The sequence below is a fragment of the Rana temporaria genome, chromosome 3 (assembly GCF_905171775.1).
Source record: "Rana temporaria chromosome 3, aRanTem1.1, whole genome shotgun sequence".
Lineage (NCBI taxonomy): Eukaryota > Metazoa > Chordata > Amphibia > Anura > Ranidae > Rana > Rana temporaria.
Window position 1 is genome coordinate 26,775,485 of NC_053491.1, and position 9,404 is coordinate 26,784,888.

A 9,404-nucleotide genomic window follows, 5' to 3' on the forward strand; every position below is an offset into this window, starting at 1 on the left:
ACAAAACGCTTGAAAAAGAAAAGCTTATGTTGCGCTTTTTATGCAATTCCATTGACGTCTACAGACACAAAACTGCTAAATTCTGCCCGAAAAGTAGCTTGTGTACTTTTCTGAGTGACCGATATTTTGCTACAAATGTAAGAATGCTAAAATGTGGGCTATTAAAAAAAGAAAAAAAAAAAAAGAATAGGTTTTTGCTTTTTGACCTACAAAACGCTCAAGTGTGAACAGGGCCTTAAAGCGGAAGTAAACTTTTTTGATTTACAAATTAAAAAAAAATAACGGTTACATTTCAGGCACGTGCCGGGAATGTAAGTGTCCCATTGGTTGTGTGCTCAACCGAACTGCCAAACCATCCAATGGCTGGTGTCATAACTGATCACATGTGAAACACCATGGCAGTTGAAGATCAAAGAGAGGCCAAAATGGCGGCTTCCTTGGCGGAAAATGCCAGGAGGGTTTACTTCCACTTTAAAGTAAAAGCTCCGCCGAAGTACCCGGCTGTCACCTTGTTCCCCCCCCAAAAAAAGCCTCTCTTGCACCCCTCTGATTTGAGCTTTTTTGGGTAACAGAGGTGATACCAGACACTTTATATTGCCCATTTTGTTATATCTGTCGGATAAGGGCAAAACATAAATGACCTGTTGATCCTGCCAGAAATCTTGTAAGTGGATAACTTCCTGTGCTCTCTGTCTTTGCTGAGCATTATCAGATTTGTTCCCAGGTATATTTTTGGGCTACAGAAAACCTTTCCCCTATGTTATGGAGGAGAGCGAGATGTTCTGTAGTCCTGTCCTAAGGTGGTAATGCTTCTCCATCACAGATTAAAGTATGGTGAGTGAGTATTGTTACCTTAGGACCAGACGTGGAAGGGATCACCATGTGATAAAGAGAAAAAAAAAACTTAAACATATGAAAACTAATGCAGCCACTTCAAACTGATAAGATTCAATATATTACATTTGAGCTCAGATAAACGTTAAGACTCCTGAATATCAGACCTGCAGTGTTGTCTTTTAGGATTTAGTAAATTGTTTGGCTACATACCCCGACGAGTATAAAGATTTAAGCACATTAGGGATATCAATATGGCTTACCGTTTGAGTCCCGCTTAAATGCCGTACCCCTATCGCTCAGTATTGTGTGCTTCATCCGTTTCAGGAAATTCTGTTCCAACTATTAGAATTTGCACTTTTTCATTGTATTGAGGTATTTATGCATAGTCTGGTATTACTACATACATTATCACTTTATGAGTGCCTTAGTAATTTAGTCTTTCACAGTGTTGTAACATAGCGGTGCCATCAAGAATTGTCATCTTCATGGACAGGGGTGACACTGCATAAGTCAGTCTGTGCCCTGTGCAGAGGTGTTTGTTTTCCCTTTGTACTGTACAAATGCCCAATGAGAGAAGAGATTGTTTATACCCTATCACACCAACTTAACATTGAACTCCAGGTATGATCTGTATTGCATACTTACATGGGTCCAGCTTGGCACAGTGTAAGTATGCATATCTCGTACCTCAGGGACCACTGGCAAAGTTGACAATCGCTGTAGTGGTCGGCACTACTACATTGGTAGCTCCTATCTTCCTGGTCTTGTGCCCACTGTGGTCAGTGTGTAGCATCAAACTGGAAGATCGATGCTCTCACCAAATACTGTGGTGATTGTCCGCTTCCCCCATGGTCCATCAGGTATGAAATGAGACAAGATAGCGCAGCCTCAAGCTTCATGCATAATTCTTGGGTCCTGGACTGCCCCAAGACCTCCATGAATAAGCCCAAAGTGGGTAAAATGCACCAGAGGGGTGCGGCTTAAAGCGGGGGTTCACCCGCACATGACACTTTTTCCTCTTAGATGCATGCTCGTTTTGTCTAGGGGAATCGGCTATTTGTTTTAAAATATGATCCGTACTTACCCGTTTACGAGATGCATCTTCTCCGCCGCTTCCGGGTATGGGCTGCGGGACTGGATGTTCCTATTTTGATTGAAAGTCTTCCGAGAGGCTTCCGACGGTCGCATCCATCGCGTCACGATTTTCCGAAAGAAGCCGAACGTCGGTGCGCAGGCGCAGTATAGAGCCGCACCGACGTTCGGCTTCTTTCGGCTACTAGTGACGCGATGGATGCGACCGTCGGAAGCCTCTCGGAAGACTGTCAATCAAGAAGGAACGCCCGCTCCCGAAGACCCATACCTGGAAGCGACGGAGAAGATGCATCTCGAAAACGGTAAGTACAGCTCATATTTTAAAACAACTAGCCGATTCCCCTAGACCAAACGAGCATGAAGCTAAGGGGATTGTTTGAAAAAACAGTTTTATGGGTGAACTCCCGCTTTAAGGTGGGGGCCATGTATGAAAGCTGGTAAACCCCATGGTGTGACATTTATAGAGTGCGGCTTCATTTTCTGCCTGGTTAGGGGGTATGAAATTTGCATACCTACCTTTTTCAAGCTGACCAATGCACGTAAGATACACCATAGTGGTGAGGCTTAGGGTGGGGACTAGTTTATTCAATGGTTACATTGAATAAACTCACTGATGTTCGTAGAGTGTGGCTTTATTTTCTGTCTTTCTAGGGGTATGATATATGCATACCTACCTTGTTCCAAACTGCCCTATGCAGATAAAATGTTCTATAGGGGGTGAGGCTTAGGGTGGCTTCATTTTCTTGCTTGCTAGGTATGAAATGTACATACCTACCTTGGTCTAAGCTACCCAATGCAAGTAAAATGCACCATAGGGGTGAGCCTTGGGGTGGGCACTATATGTGGAAGCTGGTTGCATTGAATAAACCCTACTGTGTGACATTTATAGAGTGTGGCTTCATTTTCTCGCTCGTTAGGTATGAACTATACATACCTACCTTGGTCCAAGCTACCCAATGCAGGTAACATGCACCATAGGGGTGAGGCTTAGGGTAAGGACTATGCCTAGAAGCTGGTTGCATTGAAGGTAAGTATGCAATGCAGAACATACCTGGAGTTCAGCTTTAACCTGTCTTGCAAACCACCCTCCCATCGTCCAGCAATACTTATACAAACTTTTCTTTACACAAAAGGGACTTCTATATATTAGTAGTAACAGTGTGCCCCTGCATATGTGCTGAACGAACACTATACTTCGTTTTTTTCCCCAATCAACTCTTTTTATACATTTCCTATATTGAACATTTGGTGAATATGCTAAAGTTAAATATTTTATTATATTAGTTTTGGGACATTTAAATGTTCACATGTAGATTCTGCTATGGTAATTAAAGCTGTAGCCATAAAGCTCCGCACTTCACTTTATGAACTAAAAGTCATTAACAGCGGGGAGATTCTGCTTTATTTGTCATATTATAGGATATCCAATACAGAATAGATTAGCTTTAGGACATGAATTCATTAACGACAATACTGGACGCACAGTAATCTGTACTATACAACTGTAACAGGTAATCCACAAATATTTTCTGCTATATTAGAAGTGTGATTTTTTTTTCCCCCCTGGCCGGGCCAATAGCTTAGATCAGAGGTCTCCAAACCTAAACGAAGGGCAAGTTGGGTCTCCTTCAGGCAGGCGGGCTGGATTATGGCTAGTGCGAGTAAAAAAAAAAAAAAAAAGCACAATGCCCGTGGTCCGTAGGAGAAGGAACAATGCCCCACAATTGGTATTAGTTGGAGGAATAGTGCCCCATCGTTGGTATTAGTTGGAGGAATAGTACCCATCGTTGGTATTAGTTGGAGGAATAGTACCCATCGTTGGTATTAGTTGGAGGAATAGTAACCATCGTTGGTATTAGTTGGAGGAATAGTACCCATCGTTGGTATTAGTTGGAAGAATAGTATCCATCGTTGGTATCAGTTGGAGGAATAGTACCCATCGTTGGTATTAGTTGGAGGAATAGTGCCCATCGTTGAGCCGAAACCCAGAAGAAGCCAAGGAGAAAGCTGGCATCAACGAGGTATATCACCGACGTAGGACTATTGAAGCAGAGGTTGATATCACCGACGTAGGACTATTGAAGCAGAGGTTGATATCACTGACGTAGGACTATTGAAGCAGAGGTTGATATCACTGACGTAGGACTATTGAAGCAGAGGTTGATATCGCTGACGTAGGACTATTGAAGCAGAGGTTGATATCACCGACGTAGGACTATTGAAGCAGAGGTTGATATCGCCGACGTAGGACTATTGAAGCAGAGGTTGATATCACTAATGTAGGACTATTGAAGCAGAGGTTGATATCACCGACGTAGGACTATTGAAGCAGAGGTTGATATCAACGACGTAGGACTATTGAAGCAGAGGTTGATATCAACGACGTAGGACTATTGAAGCAGAGGTTCATATCGCTGACGTAGGACTATTAAAGCAGAGGTTGATATCACCGACGTAGGACTATTGAAGCAGAGGTTGATATCACTGACGTAGGACTATTGAAGCAGAGGTTGATATCACCGACGTAAGACTATTGAAGCAGAGGTTGATATCACCGACGTAAGACTATTGAAGCAGAGGTTGATATCACCGACGTAAGACTATTGAAGCAGAGGTTGATATCACTGACGTAGGACTATTGAAGCAGAGGTTGATATCACCGACGTAGGACTATTGAAGCAGAGGTTGATATCACCGACGTGGGACTATTGAAGCAGAGGTTGATATCACTGACGTAGGACTATTGAAGCAGAGGTTGATATCACCGACGTAGGACTATTGAAGCAGAGGTTGATATCACCGACGTGGGACTATTGAAGCAGAGGTTGATATCACTGACGTAGGACTATTGAAGCAGAGGTTGATATCACTGACGTAGGACTATTGAAGCAGATGTTGATATCACCGACGTAGGACTATTGAAGCAGAGGTTATCACTGATGTAGGACTATTGAAGCAGAGGTTGATATCACTGATGTAGGACTGTTGAAGCAGAGGTTGATATCACAGACGTAGGACTATTGAAGCAGGCTGTAGTTCTGCTTCAAGTGTGAGTAAAGGTGTCTATACAATATTAAATTTATTGCTTCAACTGATCATTGGATAGGCAGCCCATAATTACATTTGGCCATTCATGTACAGTTGATGATCAAATTTCGAAAGATTTAACCACTTGGCTTATCTTGGTGGTAATAATGGAAACAGTTAATGATGTAGGTTGGAGGTAATGGAAACCATCAATATGTCAAGGAATGGCGTGGTCATGTTCTTCCATCTCATCTGTTCTGAAGGTCCTGGATGGGGAGTAGGGACACAAATTTGGAGCCAGAAATGTGTGTATACATATATATGTTTATAAAGTAATAGGTGTGCCTATGCTTTAAATGCAGATTTTAAGCTCTATGTTAAATTCATGGAATTGGCAATGGACATTCTGTTGACGGTCCTTGAAGACTTGTGTATCAAGAATAAAATCCAGTCTTTATTGTGTGTTTTTAATGACTCTAAGCTGTAGATTTAAAACACAGATGCACAGCCTACCTATGTAACATCTTCAGGGCTTGTTCACACCAAGTCCATTGAGTTGTGTTTTTTGGCACACCAACGCACATCCATGGCGTGACTTGATATCCACGTGCTCTGTTCACACTCGAGATATGCGGAGGTGTGCAGAAAAACAAAACTCAACAGACATAGTGTTAACAAGCCCCTAAGGGGGGATCTGTTGGAGAGGTTCAAGCCTTTCATGAAATCTTCAGTTGGAAACGGCCATCTCCTGAATACCAGTCGACATACACGATCTGTGTCAATGAAGCTAAATCTGTTAATGGTGTACAATCCAGAATGGCTACATCACGCCACACATTTCCCTTTAATAGGCTGGTAGGGCATGCCTTTACTGATTAGAAAAAAAAAGTTTATGTACCATGAAGGATCGATGAACCAGGGGGCAAATGTTTTGTGCGGTTTTCTTTTTTTTCTTTAGACTTGTCTTGATTTTTCCTAATATATTTTGTAACCCACCTTCTTTGCACAACGTACAGTTAAACGAACCTTACAACGCAATCACCCTGATCTCTCTGTACAGATATGAATGGGAAGGTGTGTAATTATTAATTTATTTGGTAAAAGGCCATTTCTCTTTGTGATTTTCCTGTGTAAATAGTTTGTTTATATAGTATGTATTAAATTTTCCTACAATGTAAAACTGCTGTACTTTTCATTCTTGTACATTAAAACGTGATTGAGTTTTTCAAACAGCTGCTATTTTTTTTGTGTTACTTTTGTATTGGAATGCAAAAATTGAAAAGCAACGTGGAGTGCCGAGATTCCAATCAAAGCAAATATTTCTTTAAAAAATAAAGTTTCAAGGAAAAAACTAATTAACACAGAGGGATCCCCCACCTAATGTTGAGTCCCACCAGATAGACTTTGTGGTTGTGATATAAAAAGTGCAGCGCAAAGAATTACTTAATAATAACAAATAAATAAATAAAGTCCATAAGTGAAATAAGTGCAAGAAAAAATCCAATAATTTCATATACAGGTGTGAATCCAGAAACGTGAGTAAAGATCCTCCACCAGAAAGTACGGATGGCCCCTCACCTCCTTAATTTGTCCTCCAAGAGGTCACAAAGCGTGGTAAGCTGATATCACAGATCCTGGTATCAAGGGTCAGCAGATGTCTGGTAACTCCGTATCCAAAAACAAACAGCCCAAGGTGTGGCAGCAATAGGACATGTAGAATCAAGAGGAATTAAATCTAGTGCTCTCTGTAGCTAAACCAGCATTTATTCAGGTAAAAAATAATTAAAATAAACTCACATTGTATGGCACTCTCAGCCGAGTGCTAAGCTCCAAGCGGTACACTCAAACAGTGTGAAACGGCCAGGATCATCGTGAGGCGGCGATTGCGGGTGACGTCACACGTTAGCTCCTCCCCTCATACGAGTTACGTCCCAGTAGGTGGGACTTCTTCAGCGTAGGGTCAGGAATTAGCCTAGACTTTGTGGTTGCCATAGAGAATAATTGTATGGAATAACTGCAGCATAAAAATCGAGTTTACCGGCAGGTGGTACTAGTAAAATTTGACATTGCAGGCCTCAGCCTTTTAGAATACTCAGTGACTATAGGGTTAATGGATTCAAGGAATACACAAAATTAGCAGATGTATAACTAAATATCATCACAAGGACTATAAACTAAGATTTCTAACTATCTCCTGCTGAATGCTGTCTCCTCACAACAATTACCAGATTTTCTTGCTGACCGGGCAAAACATCTCTCCCAAGAGGTGATTGCGCCATTTCCAAGGTTAAGCCTCGTACCCACGATCTGACTTCTATCTGACTTTTCCGTGGATTTTTTGTTCGAAGGGCGTTGTCCGTGAACTTGATACGCATATACACGGCAGAACATTTTCAGCCAACAAAGACGAACGTAGTGACGTAATAGACGTACTACGTGGTTTTTCTTGCTCTTTAGCACCACCCTTTGGCCAACTTTTGCTAATGTTGTCTTATGGTTAAGCATTTGTTCTGAGCATGCGTGTTTGTACTTTGGATTTTAGTCCGATGGACTTGTGTACACACAAACGGATGATCCAATGTAACACATATGTTGTAAAATTTGAGAACATGCACAGCGAACATTTTGCCTGTGGAAATTTCGACAATTGTCCAATGGAGCATACAGACGGTCGGATTGTCCGATAAAACACGTTCGTCGGATTGTTATTGTCGGAATGTCTGATCGTGTGTATCGGCCTTTAGAATCGTTCCAGGGTTTCTACTTGCCCCATTTTGGACCAGAACGCACCTTTTTGTACAGTACTGCTCAGTTCAGGGCCGCGTACACACGATCAGTCCATCCGATGAGAACGGTCCGAAGGACTGTTGTCATCGGTTAACCGATGAAGCTGACTGATGGTCCGTTGTGCGTACACACCATCAGTTAAAAAAATTATCGTGTCAGAACGCCATGACGTAAAACACAACGACGTGCTGAAAAAAAATGAAGTTCAATGCTTCCAAGCATGCGTCGACTTGATTCTGAGCATGCGCGGGTTTTTAACCGATGCTTTTGCATACTAATGATCGGTTTTGACCTATCGGTTACCAGTCCATCGGTTCAATTTTAAAGCAAGTTCTAATTTTTTTGACCGAAGGTTAACTGACCGATGGGGCCAACACACGATCGGTTTGGACGGATGAAAAGGTCCTTCAGTCCGTTTTCATCATTGACTGATTGTGTGTACGCAGCCTTACTCTCCACTTTTGCATGAGAGTCTGGGTCTGATGGTGGCCTCCTTCGATGCAGTCCACTTCACCCAGTGAGAGACAAGAAGGCACATTCTGTGGACAATCATGTGCGTCTGACACTGCCTGATGGATCTTGATGTCGGGCCGGACAAATCCTTCCTCCAACTGGCTTCAAAGATTCTCACAACAGATGCCAGCCTGACGGGCTGCAACAGTGCAGGGGACTTGGTCATCAGATTAAGGCCATCTCCTGATAACATCCTGGAGCTATGAGATATTCGGTTGACCCTCCAACACTGGACCTCTTGAGAATACGGTCATTCAAACCAGGTTCATTTGGACAAAGCTACAGCAATGGTGCACATTAATAATATATAAACTACAGCGCTACTAGATCCAAAATTACACCACACAATTAATAATCAAATGTAAAAAGCTGCAGTATGTGAAAAAAGGTGACCAAACCATAAACAATGTAAATAATGTACATATGTGCTAAAAACAACTAATTAATGTGATATCTACTACAAAAGATCAGATGCCAAATGTGATAAAAAAACAAACAAAAATTGCTAATACTGATGAGCGAACTCGGTAATGTTATCACCGCAAACAAATGTGATAAAATCAAAATAGCATCAACTGCATAAGGTTTCCAATAACCGTCCCTATAGTTGAATGGATATTGCTCTGAAGGGTTAACAGTGCGTGTTTAATCAGCGGAAAGTGAATGTCAGTGCAATCAAACCAACACAGCCTAGGATGGCTATTGAGCACTACAAATGGATTCAGACCTGCTTCAGTGTGATGATACCACACAGCCTTGTTGAATAATATGCAATGCAGTTACTTCAGATCCACTCAACACAGATCACGGCAAGATGTGAAATATGTGAGGGAGAGAAAGAAACACACAATAGTGTAATGCTGCAAAGCTCCAAAGCAGAATCGGAGGCGCTGTGCGCTGATACACTCACGATTTTCCCCCTCTTTGTGAAAGCCGCTCAGTAACGAATTGTAGAGATCCTCACTCGGGAACTTCCGACAGGTCTCGTATGGCAGGCTCCTCCCCCACGCGTATCGTCACTTGCCACGTGACTTAATCATGGGTACCCACTGGACTGCTGAACTCCTGGCCATTCCCAGATGCCTCGTGGAGCCTCCAGCTCGCAGCAGACGGGGAAGAAGCTTTGCTTTCTGCTGCTTATCGAGGCT

The 9,404-nt window shown here is 42.3% G+C and overlaps 1 long non-coding RNA gene across 1 annotated transcript; it reads left to right on the forward strand.

Annotated features, from left to right (window-relative positions):
• The first annotated feature begins 3,817 nt into the window (after positions 1–3,817).
• On the forward strand, positions 3,818–6,188 carry LOC120931169. Its single transcript, XR_005747836.1, has 2 exons — positions 3,818–4,158; positions 4,369–6,188. It is a non-coding gene; the product is annotated as an uncharacterized LOC120931169 (long non-coding RNA).
• Positions 6,189–9,404: the final 3,216 nt, after the last annotated feature.